Here is an 18,814-nt window from a genome sequence, read left to right on the forward strand (position 1 = left end):
TTCAGGAGTCCAGTGGAAAGCTGGCTCAGCTGGACTGAGCAAGCTGAGAAGAAACATGGTCTTTCGTAGGGGATCTGTCAGGGTGGTGGGAGAAATTATAAAAATTAAGTTGTAGGAAATAGACACAAACCTTTTTGGAGGGTCAGGAGGTTTGCATAGCTTCAGTAAAAGATTTGGCTGAAGGCAGCTGAATTCTCTTAAAAGCTTAGGGCATGGATACATAGCAATGTAGAGGAGTTTAAATAGATTATTTACTCATGTGCTCCTAAGACTGACCTTTGATCATTTGTGGGCACATGACTGCTCTCTACTCAGAAGGTCAGCAATGTTAATTACCCTCTAGTGGTGTCTACTTGAGACCTTTGTCATTAAATCTGTACTGAATAAATGCTTGGAGCCCCAGCCTGTCAAGGCCATGGCTGCTGACTCTTTATAGCACCCTCCTCGGTGTCTGGGAGCTGCCCAGTCCCCTAGCCTGCTCTTTCATGGGATACCTCTGTCTGAGTGCATTTCTTCATCCGTCACATGGCCAGGGTGTGTAGGTCGCCCCCAGCAAGTTACTGACAGTTTGAAAATTACACAGGATTGGTTGCTGAGTTGGATATTTTAGTCAACATTTCTTAAGCCCATGCCTCAGCAGTAGTTGACTTTTGTCTAAAGGGAGAGAAAGAAATTCTAGTTTTCCCAAACGTCCAATGCTCCAACCAAAACATACTGAATCAAGATTTCCAGAAGAAAATCCTGGCAACTTGGATATTTAATAAGTGCTCCAGATTATCAAGCACATTTGAACACAATGGCCCAGGTGGCCGTATCTCAAAGTGTGAGTCTGTGAACTGGCATTGTCTGCCTCACTTGGGAGCTCATCAAGACAGGCAGAATCTCTGGTCCCACTCGAGGCTATTGAATCAGAAGCTGCATTTTTATTTAGCAAGGCCCCCAGGCGACTCCTGTGCATGTTTATAGTTGAAGGGCTAGTGGACTGCGGTGACAGGAACATATTTAGTGCTTGTGCAGGGCCTTGTTTTAAGAACCCATGATGCTTGTGCACAGTGAAACATCCCATCAGTCCAATTGCTGGGAGAAAAGCTGAGGCAAGACTTCTAGTCTGGTATCATATGAAAAGAGCCTTGGAACAAGTTATGAGTCCAGAGTTTAAAACCTCTTGTGGCCTATGGAATACCAGGCTCTGTGCTTAAGAGTGGAAGGCTGCACTACAGCCTAAGCCCAGGGCATAAAGCCCCTCGTGGCTTGGATGGAATCCAGGACTCAGGGCATAAAACCCCTCAGTGGCCTCTGGAATGTGTCCAGACTTGCTGGCTCCTTGCTTCTTGCTCTCCCAGGATCGTAAATTGATTGTATTTTCAAAACAAAAAAACAACCCCATTAAAAATGGGTAAGAGCCAGGCGCGGTGGCTCAAGCCTGTAATCCCAGCACTTTGGGAGGCCGAGACGGGCAGATCACGAGGTCAGGAGATCGAGACCATCCTGGCTAACACGGTGAAACCCCGTCTCTACTAAAAAATACAAAAACACCTCGCCAGGCGAGGTTGCGGCGCCTGTGGTCCCAGCCACGCGGGAGGCTGAGGCAGGAGAATGGCATAAACCAGGGAGGCGGAGCTTGCAGTGAGCTGAGATCCCGCCACTGCACTCCAGCCTGGGCGACAGAGCGAGACTCCATCTCAAAAAAAAAAAAAAAAAAAAAGGGTAAAAGATATAAACATACACTTCTCAAAAGAAGACATACCAGAGGCCAACAAACATATGAGAACATAGAACTACCGTTTGACATTGCAATCCCATTACTGGGTATACATCCAAAGGAAAATAAGTTCTACCTAAAGGACACATGCACTGTATGCTCATCTCAGCACCACTGACAATAGGAAAGACATAGAATCAACTGAGGTGCCCATCAATGGTGGACTGGATAAAGAAAATGTGGTACATATACACCATGGAATACTACACATTCATAAAAAATAAAATAAAATAATGGCTGGGCTCAGTGGTTCACGACTGTAATCCCAGCACTTTGGGAGGCTGAGGCGGGTGGATCACCTGAGGTCAGGAGTTCGAGAGCAGCTTGGCCAACATGGTGAAACCCCATCTCTACTAAAAATACAAAAATTACCCGGGCATGATGGCGGGCACTTGTAATCCCAGCTACTTGGGAGGCTGAGGCAGGAGAATCGCTTGAACATGGGAGGCAGAGGTTGCAGTGAGCCAAGATCGCACCATTGCACTCCAGCCTGGGCAACAAGAGTGAAACTCCATCTCAAAAAAAAAAAAAAAAAAGAAAGAAAGAAAGAAAAGAAATCATGTCCTTTGCAGCATCATGGATGCAGCTGGAAGTCATTATCCTGAGCAAATTAATGCAGGAACAAAAAACCAAATACCATATGTTCTCACTCATAAGTGAAAGCTAAACAATGGGTGCTCATGGACATCAAGGTGGCAATAATGGACACTGGGGAGTTCTAGAGGGGGCTCAGCAGAAAACGGCACAGGTTGAAAAACTATTGGGTCCTATGCTCAGTACCTGGATGATGCAATCAATCATACCCCAAACCTCAGCATCACACAATATTACCAATAAACCTGCATATGTACTTCCGAATCTAAAATAAAAGTTAAATTGTACCAAAAAACTAAGCTCAAAAAGAAAAAAAAAAAGTCCTTTGCCCGTTAAAAAACAAATAGTAAAAGAATACAAGAATCATCCTATATCAGAAATCTGTATTAATGTAATTTATCATATTCATTGATTAAAGAAGACATACCTTACAATTATCTCAATAATGCAGGAAAAAGCATTCACTAAAATTCAGCCTGCACCTGTGACTTTAAAAATTCACAAAAACTAGGAAACCTCCTTAACTCAACAAAGAGAATCTACCAAAATACCTACCAAGAACACCATAATTAATGACATAATATTGACAGCATTTTCTTTAAAGCCTGGAATTAAACAAAAATGCCATCTGTTCACTGCTTCCATTTAACAATATACCGCAGAGCCTAACCAGTGTAGAAAGTCAGTGTAGCAAGTAAGTCTGTAGAATAACTCCTTAATCTAATGAGAGAGTTTAGGAAGATTTCTAGATGCAGGCTCAACATAAATAAAAATTAATAGCTAAATCAAGGATGCAGGTTGAAATCTTTACAGTAATTACTAAAAACATAGACAACGAGTATATGACTTCGAAGGTAATGACAGAGGGTGAGAAGGAAAAAATTACATTATTAAAATTCAATCAAATGAAAACAGAGTATCAGTAGGAATATAGAAGAGTTAAATAAAATAGTTAACAAATAGATGTACATAGAATGCTGTTCTCAACAATGCATAATACGTGTTCTTTTCAAATGTACAGAAAACATTTGACGATATCGACCAAATTCTGGGCCATAAAGCAAGTCTAAACAAATTTCAAAGAACTAAAATAAAAAAATACATAGTATGTTCTGTGTCCACAACACAATATAATCAGAAATCAAAAATTTAAAGATAAATACAAAATTCTCAAATGTTTGGAAATAAGGAATTATACTTCTACATAACTCATGAGTCAAAAAAAAAAAAAAAGCACAGTGAAAATTGGAAAACAGTTTGAACTAGGTAAAATAAAAACACTGCAAATAAAAATTTATGGGATGAAGCTAAAGCAATTCTTAGAGGAAAACTTAAACGGTAAAAAGAAAAGAGAGTGGTTGACACTCTAAGAATTATCCATGTCAAGAAGTCAGGAAAAGAACAAATTAACCCAAAGAGTACAGAAGAAAATACGAAATATAATAGTAATTGATGAAACAAAAAATAAATAAAAAATAGAGACCACCAATAAGGCCAAAAATTTGGTACTTTTAAAAGACTAGTGAAATTGACAAATCCCTGGTGAGACTAATGAAAAGAAAAAAGAGGAGAAGGCATCAAGAAAGCAATGTACGGAATAAAAAAGGGAACACCTCATAGACATTAAAGTGGAAAAATGATATTGTGAACAATTTGATGTCAAGACATTTGCAAAGTTAGATTAAATGGACAAATGCTGGGAAAACTATAATCTATCAAAATGGGCAAAAGAAATAAAATTATTAAAAAATTCTATATATGGAATTGAGCCATAATTTAAAGACTTCTCTCCAGAGAAAACTCTAGGCCAATGTGCCTTCACTGGTGAATTTCACTATACACTTAAGAAGGAAAAAAATCAGCATTGCATAAATTCACCCAGAGAATAAAAACAGAGAAAATGAAATCTAACTCATTTTACGAAGCCAAGATTTGAAAAAAATATGAGAAAGGAAAATTATAACCAATCTCCCAGATGACATGAATTTGAAAATCCTAAACAAAATATTAACAAACAGAATCTGGCAATGTAATAATAAAATAATTTAATAATTTAATAATTATTTAACAAAATAATACAAAATAATACAGCACAACTAAATTATGTTTTTTCCAGGAATGTGTTGGTTTACCACTTAATCAATCAATTAACCACATCATCGCAAAGATTCAGAAAAATCTTTAAAAATTCAACATCCATTCATGATTTAAAAAAAAAAACTCTTAGCAAACTAAAGGAATTTCTTTTTTCTTTCCTTCTTTTTTGTTTGTTTTGTTTTTTGAGACAGAGTCTCACTTTGTCATCCAGGCTGGAGAGCAGCGGTGCGATCTTGGCTCACTGCAACCTCTGCCTCCTGGGTTCAAGTGATTCACATGCCTCAGTCGGAGTAGCTGGGATTACAGGCATGTGCCACCACACCTGGCAAATTTTTGTATTTTTTAGTAGAGACAGGGTTTCACCATGTTGCCCAGGCTGGTCTCAAACTCCTGGTCTCAAGTGATCTGCACCGCTCGGCCTCCCAAAGTGCTGGGATTACAGGTGTAAGCCATGGTGCCTAGCCAAGAAATTTCTTAATCTGATAAATGGTAGCTAACACACACACACACACACACACACACACACACACACAAACACAAAACATACACACACATTCGTAAAGCAATTGGAGAGACGTTGAAAGCCTTTCCTTTGAGAATGGAACTGTATGTTGATGGTTGCTATTGCCACTTCTAATTCTACACTGTACTGAAGGTTCTAGCCAGTGCTAGGGGAGAGAAATCACTGAAATGGAAAAAATACAATTTATTATTTTCACATGATGTAATCATCTATCATAAAATCCAAAAGAATCTATAGATAAATTAGTAGAACTCGGCCGGGCGTGGTGGCTCAAGCCTGTAATCCCAGCACTTTGGGAGGCCGAGACGGGCGGATCACGAGGTCAGGAGATCGAGACCATCCTGGCTAACATGGTGAAACCCCGTCTCTACTAAAAAAATACAAAAAACTAGCTGGGTGAGGTGGCGGGCGCCTGTAGTCCCAGCTACTCAGAAGGCTGAGGCAGGAGAATGGCGTGAACCCGGGAGGCGGAGCTTGCAATGAGCTGAGATCTGGCCACTGCACTCCAGCCTGGGTGACAGAGCGAGACTCCGTCTCAAAAAAAAAAAAAAAAAAAAAAAAGACTCTCGGGGTGTCAGGACTTACCAAAAGATGAATGAAAGTGGGGAATGCAAAGAGCTGGAGGCTTCCTCTGAGCTCCCCGTTTGGATGTAAATGGCAGTTAAAGGTTCAGTAGGAAGAGCTGGGAGCAGGTCTGCATCTTTGTCAGGTGTGGCGGAGGCTGCTGGCCTGGATTTCCGTTCTCCCACTTAACATCAGCTCTCATTCTTCTTCCTTGGGAGATTGTGAAAAGGAAAACAGCTCAGGTTTCCAAATGATATATATTGCCTCTGTATAAACGTCAGAACTAGGTTTCGTGAGGACAAAACTTTATGTAGTTGCAGGACCCTTTTTAGGAAAAGAATACAAAACTACAAATGCAAGATTAGGTTCAAAAACAAATTTAGAATGAGAAAGACATAATCATATTTTACTAATGTACAAAAGCTGACAAATTCCAAAACATCGCCCAGAGCCTTGGATGGGGTGATGCAGCAGAAACAATCAGCTCCGGAAAGTCCCCGGATGCGCATGCGTCTTGGTGGGCCTGGCGGGGAAACACTCCCTTCAGGCCAGATCCAGCCATCCCGCTCCCGGCTGGTATTAGGTCAAGAATGAAAAGCAGGGAAATGAGCCTGGCAAAAAGAGAACTTTGGTTTCCCCTTTTGGGGAAGAGACTATTTAAAATGCGCACACATCTTCCATTAAGAGGCAGTAGAACATTTTTTTATCTGCTCATTTTTATAGTCCTAAATGTTTTTATGATCAGAACATTAAAAATAAAATAGAAGGGACGGCCATTTTCCCACTATGGTTGTTTGCATAGCTGACTTAGCGTGGGCCGCTCCTCACACGCGGAGCTCAGGGCACCTTCCTCGTGGATTTCCCACCACGCCCAGGCACTGTGCTGTCCCCTCTCCCCCAGGCAATCCTCTCACCACCGGCATTCCCTCCTGCTTCGTGCTGCTTCCGAACCGCTTGTCCTTCATCCATGGCTGTTCCGAAAAACACCTGAGTGCTTTTATAAAACTCTTTAAAGTTCCACCTGGAGATTCTAAGTGACATTTTCCTCAAGTGGTGACAGGTGATAACATGCTAGCAGCCCTCGCTCGCTCTTGGCGCCTCCTTGGCCTCCGCGTGCACTCCGGCCGCTGTGGGGGCCGCTCTCTGCAGCTGGCCGAGGCGGGAGCCGGCTCCCTCTGCTCCCGGGGAGGTGTGGAGGGAGAGGCACGGGCGGGAACCAGGGCTGTGCGCCGTGCTGGGGCCTGCGCGGGTTCCGGGTGGGCGTGGGCTTGGCGGGCCCACACTCAGCGCTGCCAGCGGGCGCCTGCTGTGCTTGGTCTGAGGCGGGTCCGGTGCATGGACTGCCATTGCCTCTTCGTGGGGTCGTTGGTCACGATGGCGGGTCTCCATCTCTTTCTCGCTTCCCCTCTTTTCCTCTTGGTTGTCTGGAACCCGGGCTGCCGGAGTGCCTGCGCTGGGTGCCCCAGGGTGCAGCCGGGAGTGCCAGTGAGGTGAGGCCAGCTGGGCTTCTGGGACCTGTGGGGACTTCTGAAGAACTTTTCCCTCTGGCTAAAGGTTTGTAAGCACACCAATCAGCACTGTGTCTAGCTAATCTGGTGGGGACATGGAGAACTTTTGTGTCTGGCTATAGGACTGTAAATGCACCAATCAGCACTCTGTGTCTAGCTAAAGATTTGTAAATGCACCAATCAGCACTCTGTCAAAATGGACCAATCAGCTCTCTGTAAAATGGACCAATCAGCAGGATGTGGGTGGGGCCAGATAACGGAATAAAAGCAGGCCACCCCAGCAAGCAGGGGCAACCAGGTTGGTTGGGTGTCTTTGTATGCTGTGGAAGCCTTGTTCTTTTGCAGCTAATAAATCTTGCTGCTGTTCATACTTTGGGTCTGTGCTGCCATTTTGAGCTGTCACACTCATCACGAAGGTCTGCAGATTCACTCCTGAAGCCAGGGAGATCACAAACCCAACAGAAGGAATTAACAACTCCAGACGCGCTGCCTTTAAGAGCTGCAACACTTACTGCAAAGGTCTGCAGCTTTCGTGCTGCCTTTAAGAGCTGCAACACTTACTGCAAAGGTCTGCAGCTTTACTCCTGAAGTCAGCAAGACCACAAACCCACTACTTCAGACACATCTGAACATCTGAAGGAACAAACTCCAGACACACCATCTTTTTAGGAACTGTAACACTCACTGCGAGGGTCCGCAGCTTCATTCTTGAAGTCAGCGAGACCAAGAACCCACCAATTCCGGACACAGTGGGAAGGAAGGAGGAAAAGAAGGAAGTCAGATGGGAGGAAATCCCAAAGGGTTAGGAAATACTGATAAACAGTGTCCATCAAGAGACTGTAACGACCTTGACCTAAAACAGTGACTCTCCATGCAGAGTCCTAGGCAGCAGCAGATGTGTTACATGAAAGGGGTCCTAATCCATGCCCCAAGAGAGGGTTCTTGGCTCTTGTGTAAGAAGGAATTAGAGGTGAATGCATAAAGTGAAAGCAAGTTTATTAGCAAAGTAAGGAATAAAGAATGACTACTGCATAAGCAGAGCAGCAGCATGGGCTACTTGACCAGAAATATTTAGAGTTATTTCTTGATTATATGCTCATCAAGAGGTGGATTATTCCTGAGTTTTCCAGGAAAGGTGTGGGCACTTCCTGGAACTGAGGATTTCTCCCCTTTTAGACCATAGAGGGTAACTTCCTGATGTTGCCATGGCATCTGTAAACTGTCCTGGTGCTGGTGGGAGTGTCTGGTAGCATGCTAGTGCATTACGATTAGCATATAATGAGCAGTGAGGACAATCAGAGGCCACTTTCGTTGCCATCTTGGTTTTGGTAGGTTTTAGCAATTTCTTTACTGCAACTTGTGTTGTGAGCAAGGTCTTTATGACCTGTGTCCTGTGCCAACCTATGTCATCATCCTGTGACTTAGAAAGCCTAACCTCCTGGGAATGCAGCCAAGTAGGTCTCAGCCCTATTTTCCCAGCCCCTATTCATGATGGAGTCGCTCTGGTTCGAACACCTCTGACAGATGCATCCCCTGGGAAGTTGTTAGAAATGCCAGTTGTTGGGCCCTCCTCCGACTCACTCAGAAACTCAAGCTGGGGCCCCACCATCACCAGGTGAATTCCTGGTGCTCACTGGGGGAACTGCTGGTCTAGTGCTTGGGGAGGCTACTCCGAGTTTTCCCAAATCCTCAGGGGATTCTAATGTACAGAGAAGGTTGCAGAACACTTGGCCTTCTTTCCACACAGAAGTGTTTCATTTAATTAATAATTCAGCAGATAACATGTGGATAGAAGTTCCATGTATAATTTATTTTTCTTCTTTCAAAGAGCGTGGCTGTTTGCTAGTAAATCCATTGTCATTAATAAGCCAAGCGATAAACCTTAGCTACATGTGGGTGGAAATAGCGTTTGTCTAGCTTGATGTGCTGCGTTTTAATCGGAATGTATTACTCGAGGGTGGCCACTCTATTGTTCAGCCTATCAAGATCAAGAGTTACAGAAGGACAGGAACACCTGTTAGCTTTCTGTAGTGAGTTACACTGAGTGCCTGAACTACTTTCAGAAATGATTATAAGATCCTCCAGAGGACACTGTGCTTATCAATGAATTGACACCTCTGGGAATATCTTATTATTTATTTAAACGCGTGTAAACCACTTTGAAAACCTATTTAAATCATCCTGGTTTTAAGACAGGAATGTTTCCAGCGTGATAAAGTCTTTACCAAATTTAATATTATGTGTCATCCCCCAGCAAATTTTCAGTTTTGTAAACTACTTTTCTGGGTTCCAATTACAAATGTTAGTTTCAAGATTCAGACATCTCCAGAGCTGCTCCTCTCCAATGGTGGTAAGGAAAGGAAGCCAGGGGCCCATGAGGCCACTGCTCAGCCACATGGAGAGGAGCAGTTGCCCCCTCACAGTCTCAGCAAGTGCCCAAGATGGTCAAAACAGCAAGACTGACATAGCCCTAGCCAGGCTGTATCCTGTAGGACAGCAGTTTTCTGCGTAGGACGTGATGTACCTTGGGATCATTGGGAGAGCGTTTAAAAGCACACACCGACATCCAGCTCCCCACAAAGCAACTGTGGATCCAGAAATAGATATTTTTAAACATATCCCTAAGTAGTTCTAATATGGCCGGGTTTGCAGACCACTCCGTCACCACACCCTCATCACAGCTGCCACTTTCCTTGCCCCAGTTGCTTGCCTGGCTGATGTATCCAACATATCCAATCCAGTTGGAGTCTTCATCTCTGTCACCAGAATGTTCACTGGGTGTTAGTGCTCCTAACAGATTTCCCTGTGCTTTGCTCTTCCAGGTGGGTATGCATTTTCTCAAACAGGAGCATCTGCGGTCACACAGGAAGAACTAGTTCATTCTTATGACACTACTAAAAGTAAACACAAGAAGAGTTGCTTTTCCTGATTTCACCTACGACTAAGATTCCGATTACTGTAGTGTGTGCTCATGTCCTTCACTGAGACTGGTAGAATGCACTGGCACTCCCAAACACTCAAAATCCTTGGGTGACCCCTATTTGCTTTTTCTTAATGTGTCTTCAATGTTTTACCAAATGTATTTTTTTTCCGTGTCTGAAAGGTAATTTGTTTATCAGCTCAGCCTAAAGTATAAAATTGAGAGCATTATGTTTCACCAAAATTTAAACTTTGATACAAGTTGTTTTTGGAAAATGATTAAAAGACTTTGTGTTGCATAATAAAGCTATCATGCCTAATAGGAAAGAGGTCATGAAGAAAACTCACAGATTAAAGGCAAGATGAGGCATAGAAAACATTTTTCTAAGCATAATGTCCTGTCTCTTTGAATCACCTTTTGTTTCTATGAAATTCACACTGTATTCTTGAATTCAATGAACTCACATAGTGAGGATCATCTCAGGCCTCAAAATCAGGTGTGCAAGAATGTATATATCTCATTATTTTCTATAAATCAGTTTAGTTTCCATTCCAATTTCCCTGTCCAACACGACTAGTAAAAATTCAACCTCAATCATTCTTGCAGCTCTGCCTCAAGAAGTACCAACTTTCCAGGGTCTTACACAGTGCAAAGCATCGGAACACTTCATTCTTCTGTCATCTGCCCACACAGTCTCCAGTAAGACACATGGTCCTTTTTGGTCTGGCAGCTGGATGAGGCTTCTGTACCAGGTGTGGGGAGCTGGAACCTTTGGGGAGGTTGGAAATCCCCATACCCACGCTTCACATCCCCAGGAAACCCCCGCGCCACTCCTGGAGCACATTGTCTTCCTGGGGCTTTTCCCAGGAACAAAGAGATGCCTTTCAACTCTCTCCTCTAGTCCAGGACAAACCCCATTTGTCAGACCCTATTCTATTTAGTGGGTTCTTACAAAGACCAGAAATTCTTGAAGGCTACTTCTATTTTCTCTCCTGCCAAAAATGACACCTCTGAGCAAATGAACTAAAAATCCTGATACCAGTTTGAAGGAAGATAAAGCGAAAAGGAAAAAGGAAGTAAAACGCAATGAAATTTTCAAAAAGTTATCCATGAATGGATTATCAATTTGTTGTATATCCATACAATGGACTATTAGTCAGCCATAAAAAGGACTGAAGTACTGATACATGCTCCAACATGGATCAACCTTGAAAACTTTTCGCTAATTTTATTTTATTTTTTGAGAGAGTCTTGCTCTGTCGCCCAGGTTGGAGTGCAGTGGTGTGATCTCAGCTCACTGTAACCTCCACTTGCCAGGTTCAAGCAATTCTCCTGCCTCAGCCTCCTGAGTAGCTGGGATTACAGGCACAGGCCACCATACCCAGCTAATTTTTGCATTTTTAGTAGAGACAGGATTTCACCCTGTTCACAAAAGGCCATATACAACATGATTCCATTCATATGAAATGTCCATAATAAGCAAATCTAGAGAAATAGAAAGTAGATTAGTGCTTGCTTAGGTCAGGAAGGAAGATGAGGGGGTAAAAAGTTAATCTTTTAAGTACATAGGGTTTCTTTTTGAGGCAATAAAAAATTTCTGAAATTGACTACAGTGATGGTTACACTATTCATGAATATACTAAAAATCATTGAATTATACACTTTAAAATGAATTGGTTATTAAAATCTTAATAAAGCTGTTTTTAAAAATTATTCAGCTACGCATGAGGATACACATCTGTAGCCCGAACTACTCCAGAGGCTGAGGTGGGAAGATCGCTGGAGTCCAAGATTCAGAGGCTGGAGAAAGCCATGATCATGCCACTGCACTCCAGCCCTGGTGACACAACAAGACCCCATCTCCACAAATAATTAGAAATCGAGGGGAATTCAGCTTACTACTCATGATGTAGTAACTAGTACTGAAATTGTCATCCTGCTTAAAACTATTAGAATACTGAGAAAAAAATGAATGAAATTATTATCTTCAGACATTGGACAAAGGGCAGCACAAAACTATAATTTTAAGGAAAAGGAAATAAACTAAATGAGCCAAACCTTTGCCAGCCCTTCTGCCTAGAGGCAGATTATGGACCACGGTGCCAGGAAGTAGTACCTATGCAAAGCTTAATATTCTCACTAAGTTGAGGAAACAGAAAGCGAAGTTTGGGGAGGCTAAGGCAGCTGGAGTCTGCTGCACAGAGTACTGTTGAGAAACAAGCCATACACAGAAAGAGCTCTAGGAATTTCCACAGGGACATTGTAGAGTGAATAGCTGGATGCTAAGTCGTACATGTTTAGAGTGAAACTCAATGAAGTTGAACAAAGACAAACTACCAGAGAAATTCAGCAGACCAATCATGGTGTATTGTGTGTGCATGTTTAGCCTGCTTCGGGTTGTTTGTGCTGAACAATTCTTAGAACTCCCACATGATTCTAGATCTAACCATTCAGAATGGAAAGACCTTGAGGAATACTTGAGATATTCCGCGGAGACCCCACAAGGGCCATAACTTGAAAGTAGAGCAAAACTAGCACTAAAGCAAGAACTATTCCAGACTTTTAATATTAACAAAATTTATCTTAAATCTTAAAAAAAAAAAAAAGCCTCTAGGCTGGGCGCGGTGGCTCAAGCCTGTAATCCCAGCACTTTGGGAGGCCCAGGCGGGTGGATCATGAGGTCAGGAAATCGAGACCATCCTGGCTAACATGGTGAAACCCCATCTCTACTAAAAAATCCAAAAAACTAGCTGGGCGGGGTGGCAGGCGCCTGTAGTCCCAGCTACTCAGGAGGCTGAGGCAGGAGAATGGCGTAAACCCGGGAGGCGGAGCTTGCAGTGAGCCGAGATCCGGCCACTGCATTCCAGCCTGGGCGACAGAGTGAGACTCTGTCTCAAAAAAAAAAAAAAAAAAAAAAAAAGCCTCTAAAGCATCAAGGGGCTTCATAATGAATTTAACTGCCTGCAAAAAACCAAAAAAATTTAGTGGGAGAAAACGAAATCCAGACACTTAAGAATGTAATAATCACAATGTCCAACATCCAGTCAAAAATGCTGTTCAAAACAGGAAAACACCATCCATAATCACGAAAAAAGTCAGTCAATGGAAGCAGACACAGAAATGACAGGGATTGATGGAATTAGTATGTGAGAACTTTAAAAGAGCCATTGTAAATATGTTTAAGGTATTAAAGATAATATGACAGGGAAAGAAATTGAAACCATAATAAAAGAAACAAATAAATCTTGGTAGAGTTGAATCATACAATATATAAAATGGAAACTTCACTGAATAAGTTTAGCAGTAGATTACACACTGCAGAATAAAAAATAAAAACTTGAAGACATAGCAATGGAAACTATCCAAACTAAAGCACAAAGAGAAGGCCGAACAAAAAAACGAAGAGAGCCTGTTACCTATGAGACAATATCAAGCAGTCTTACATGCATCATAAGTTACTTTGGAACTGCAAATAGAGAAAGGAACAGAAAAAGTGGTTGAATAAATAAAGGCAGAACATTTTCCAAACACCAAGATCCCAGAAGCACAACCAACCCAAAGTAGGCTAAACACACGCACACCCAAAATACATCATAATCAATTTGCTGAATTTCAAGAATAAAACAAAAAATATTAAAATCAGCCAAAGGTGAAAAACATGTTATAAAGTTATCAAAGGGAAACCAAATAGAGGATGACCATGACTTCTCAGAAAAGCCAAAAGACAATTTGCTGAAAGAAATTCTAAATTCTGCAGCTAGTAAAACTGTCCTCCGAAGTGAAGGGGAAAGAGGTTATTTTCAGATGAAAATAGAGATGTTATCATTAACAAAGTTGAACCAAAAGAAATAGTAAAGGAAATTGTTGAGGCAGAAGGAGCATAAGAGATGGATAGTCTGACCTACACAAAGGAATAAAGAACTCCAGAAATATAGTAATTCTGGTATGAATATAAAATCATCTTATTTTCTCATTTGAATAAACATCTTATTTCTATTTAAAGCAAAACTAATAAAAATGTGTGAAGTGTACAATATGTGGAAGTAAAAATATATGTTAACAGCACAAAGGAAGGGAGGGAGAAAATGAAAGTAGATCTTCTAAACACTTGAGCCAGTCTCTCTCTCTCCCTTCTCCTCTCTCATCTAGGCCTCCCCTCTTCCTATAGCACAACCATAAGTGGCATCTCAGGAAAAACTCTAATCCAGTGTTTTTCTCAACCTTGGTTGTAGTTTGGAGGACCTATTTACACATGATTCCAAGCCATTGTCATGATAGTTCTAGTCAGAAAGCCTTGTTCAAGTTAACCCTAGGAAATAACTGTTTACATCCCACATAACGTGGCAAAATCACTGTCCTCTAGGGGGAGCTCTTAGGTAGCAAACAGCCAGTAAAGCAAAGAAGTACGTAGTAGTCACTTCCCAAACACAAGCGCTCAATTAGCTGAGCTAATAGCTCTTACAAGAGCACTTACAATAAGCAAGGGAAACGTAGCTAACATTTATACTGACTCCAAGTATGCCTTCCTGATTTTCCATGCTCATGCTGCCATTTGAAAGGAAAGGCATTTTCTTACCACTAATGGGTTTCTTATAAAATATCATCAGGAAATTAGCAGATTATAATCCTCAGTTTTTCTTCCACGAGAGATAGCAGGGAAGTATGGTAGGGAACATCAAAAGGGAACGGATGAAGTAGCTGAAGGAAATAGATAAGCTGATCAGGCAGCTAAGTCAAAGGCAAGGAAGCCTCAAGGCACTAACACACTTCAAGCCTTTCTAATCTAGGAGGGCTCCATAAAAGAAATTAAACCTCAGTATTCTGCTGCAGAAATAGAATAGGCCACTTCTCAAGGGCATACTTTTCAGCCCTCAGATGCCTACAGTCAGGATGGCAAACTCTATTTGCCAGCCTCCAGTCAGTGAAAGTCCTTAAAATCCTTCGCCAAGCTTTTCACTTGGGAAAGGATACAACTTATCAATGTGCTCAGAGATTGTTTTCAGGCAGAGAACCTCTAAATTGGTTAAGGATGTAACCCTTCTAGCTCATTTCCAACAGGAATTAACACAACTAGGAGAAGCCCAACCCCAGGAAATAAAACCACCTTTATATAATCCAGGAAATTAGGCATTAGTGAAAACTCTCATCTCTTTCCTTCCCTAAGCCAAGCTGGGAAGGGCCCTACACTGTTCTTCTTTCAACCCTCTCAGCAGTAAAAGTTACAGGAATCAACTCCTGGATACATCACACTCAAGTCAAAGCCTGAAGAGCTGAGGGAGCAACCTCTGACAGCCCAGAGGAACGACCTGAATAGGAATGTGGAGAAATAGAAGATCTTATGCTAAAAATCATGAAAGATAAGTAACTGAGTGAGGGAGGGCTCCTCATCTTACTCAACCCCACCTTTACCTCAATAGATACTTTTTGTCACTTCTGCCCTTTCCTCTCAAAATTTGCCACCAAATATTAGAACTTCTTTTTAACACATATTTGCAGGGAAATTTTAATTATACATGAGATTGCATTTGTAACCTTGTAAATCCCCGAAGGGAAATGTTATATCTTGGCAAGTAAAGTTTTAAACGAAAATTATTTACTATGCCACTCTTGTGGAACTTGTTACAGTCACGCTACTATTTGCAATAGGACTATACACTGTGGCACCCAGTGTGGAATTCTGGTTGTAAAATTCTAATTGCTGTAATATTTTGGCTGATTATCATCCTTATAAAAGGATTAATAATTGCAGGAGAAATTTAGTCAAGGCTGTTTTGATTATAGCAGGAGTAATAGTTACAGATAAGAAGCAAGCATAAAAGTTTTGCTATCATTAAGATTAACAGAACTTTTTACTAAAGGTTGGTAATATAATGCACTCTAAGCTATAAAAAAAAGATTATAAAGAAATAAATTTTATATAAGAAAAGATTTTGTATTGTAAATATTTGTCCTGGAAGGAAATGACTGGTTGTTTAAAGGAAGGATGTTTAAGACAAGTCGTAAAGTTGAAGTGTGTTTTAAGAGGGTCTGTGAAAGTCATGAAAAAATTTAATAAAGAAAAGGAATTGTCAAAATTAATGCTAAAGTTATTTTAGCCACCCAATAATGTATTTCTCCCAATCATATTGCAAGTTATAAAGATGGCCTAGACTAAATTTCTTCTCTAATGGCAAGTCAAGAGGGAAATGGATGCATTTCTCAAGGAAAGTCTTACTTTTTTATTAACATTTCTGGTAATGTACAGCGACATCTAGTGCAGGCAATCGGTATTGCAGTCCATTGGTGTAACAGGTACCAAACTCTGCTATCAGTTAAGGTCTATAAGGCCCCCCCCTAACGGTGGTAATCTTAATGCTCATATTCTAACCCTATATTTTAAATCTTGTAAAATTTATCTCTTTTCACCTAGAAGCAATCAAACTCCAAATGGTGCTATGAGCAGAGCCAAACATGGACATGCCATTCTTCCAAGAACCATTAAATCAACCTCAGGAGAAGGCCCAGCTGCTGTTCCTCCACATGACACCCCTTTTCAGTGGGAAGTAGCCAAAAAGAATCATCGTTCAACACCCCCTAATAGTAGTTAAATTTGCTTATCTTGGGGGAAATAATACAGGAGTTATTGAGAAATAATTTTTAGGCAGATAGAGAGGGTAAATGAAGTTCTTGGTAAAGCTTTTTCTTTTAATAAAAGCAACCCCCAAACCATTTCTTTTCTAACAGAAAAACGGCTTGAAGGGCCAAGCTGGGAAGCTTAGAGTTCCTCATGCCCGTTAACTCCCATGTTGTAAGATGAACATTTTCTAGCCTCATTCAGACAGAATGGACCAAGAGCAGACATCTGTCTTTGTTGGGCCGCTTGGTTAATGAGATGGGATTAGACATGCTGCTTCTTCAGCTCTTCACCAGACTTACAGACTCTGACCAATGAAAATGGTCTTAATTATGATTTGCTTTCTATTCATTGTCTTTTGGGTTCCTACCTATGCTGATTTTCATAGTCTTGAAAGTGTGTATTTTTCTTCAAAACATTTTTTTAATTTCCAACTTTTATTTCAAGTTCAGGGGTACACATGCAGGATGTGCAGACTTGTTGCATAGGTAAACGTGTGCCATAGTAGCTTGCTGCAAAGATCATCCCATCACCCAGGTATTAAACCAGCATCCATTAGCAATTCTTCCTGATGCTCTCCCTTCTCCCCCTGCACCCTCCAGCAGACCCCAGTGTGTGTTGTTCTCCCCCTACATGTTCATGTGTTCTCATCATTTTCCTCCACTTACAAGTGAGGGCACGTGGTATTTGGTTTTCTGTTCCTGCGTTAGTTTGCTAAGGATAATGGTCTCCACCTTTATCCATGTCCCTGTAAGAAACATGATCTCGTTTCTTTTTATGGCTGTATAGTATTCCATGGTATATATGTACCACATTTTCTTCATCCAGTCCATCATTGATGGGGATTTATGTTGATTCCATGTTTTTGCTATTGTAAACAGTACTGCAATGAACATATGAGGGCATGTATCTTTTAATACAATGATTATATTCCTTGGGGTATATACCCAGTAATGGGATTGCTGGGTCAAATGACATTTCTGCCTCTAGATCTTTGAGGAATCTCCACACTGTCTTCCACAATGGTTGAACTAATTTACACTCCCACCAACAGTGTAAAAGTATTCATTTTGCTCCACAACCTCACCAGCATCTTTTGTTTTTTGACTTTTTAGTAATAGCCATTCTGACTGGTGTGAGATGGTATCTCATTCTGGTTTTGATTTGCATTTCTGCAGCGATCAGTGATACTGAGCTTTTTGCATGTTTGTTGGTCACATGTATGTCCTCTTTTAAGAAGTGTCTATTCATGTTCTTTGCCCAAAAGTGTGTATTTTTGTACTTCTCTATTTGGACAAGTACAAAAGTATCATTTTGTACGTTTCTATTTGGACAATATGCGTAGGTGCAACATTTAAACCCCATTGTACTATTGGACACCACTGACCGCAATATGTCAACAGGGTAGCCTGACAGCCCATATTTGAGGCTTTCCATTTTTAATTTTTTTAAATATAAGAACCAACTTTATTCTGCCTTATTTGTGCATAAGACTACCTTCAGTTTTATCTGACAACAAACCAAAGACGAGATGTTTTCTTTCAGATTACCAACTCTCCTAGGAGAGGAGGGAATAACTTAAAATTGCTAAAAATTGTGAAATGAAAAGGAAGCTCCACAAAAGGGAAGAGGGAAAGTGTAGGAATTAGACATGGGGATTTCTGTTCCCTATTACTTCGGAAACCATGGTGACTGAGAGCTGTGATTAAACCATATAATATGCCAGTATAAACTTAGAAGGATCTGGGAAAGAATAAATTTCTCTGGCCAGGCATGGTGGCTCATGCCTGTAATCCCAGCACTTTGGGAGGCTGAGGTGGGCAGATTACTTGAGCTCAGGACTTGGAGAGCTCAGGAGTTCGAGACCAGCCTGGGCAATATGGCGAAACCCCATCTCTACAGGAAATACAAAAATTAGCTGGGTGTGGTGGCGCGAGCCTCTAGTCCCAGCTACTTGGGAGGCTGAGGTGGGAGGATCTCTTAAGCCTGGGAGGTGGAGGCTGCAGTGAGCTACGGCCACTGCACTCCAGCCTGGGCAACAGAGTGAGGCCTTGTCTTCAAAATAAATCCCTTCTATCTATTCAGTTCCTTTTCCTTCCAGACAAAAATTTTCCACACAAATCAATTTGTTTGCTAACTGCAATCAGGGTTTTCTCTAAACCATAATACAATCGGCAGATTAGTTGCCCGGTGGAAATGACCTCCTGCATGGTCTAGGCTTGTTTCAAATGCT

The sequence above is a fragment of the Macaca mulatta genome, chromosome 17, assembly GCF_049350105.2.
Source record: "Macaca mulatta isolate MMU2019108-1 chromosome 17, T2T-MMU8v2.0, whole genome shotgun sequence".
Classification (NCBI taxonomy): domain Eukaryota; kingdom Metazoa; phylum Chordata; class Mammalia; order Primates; family Cercopithecidae; genus Macaca; species Macaca mulatta.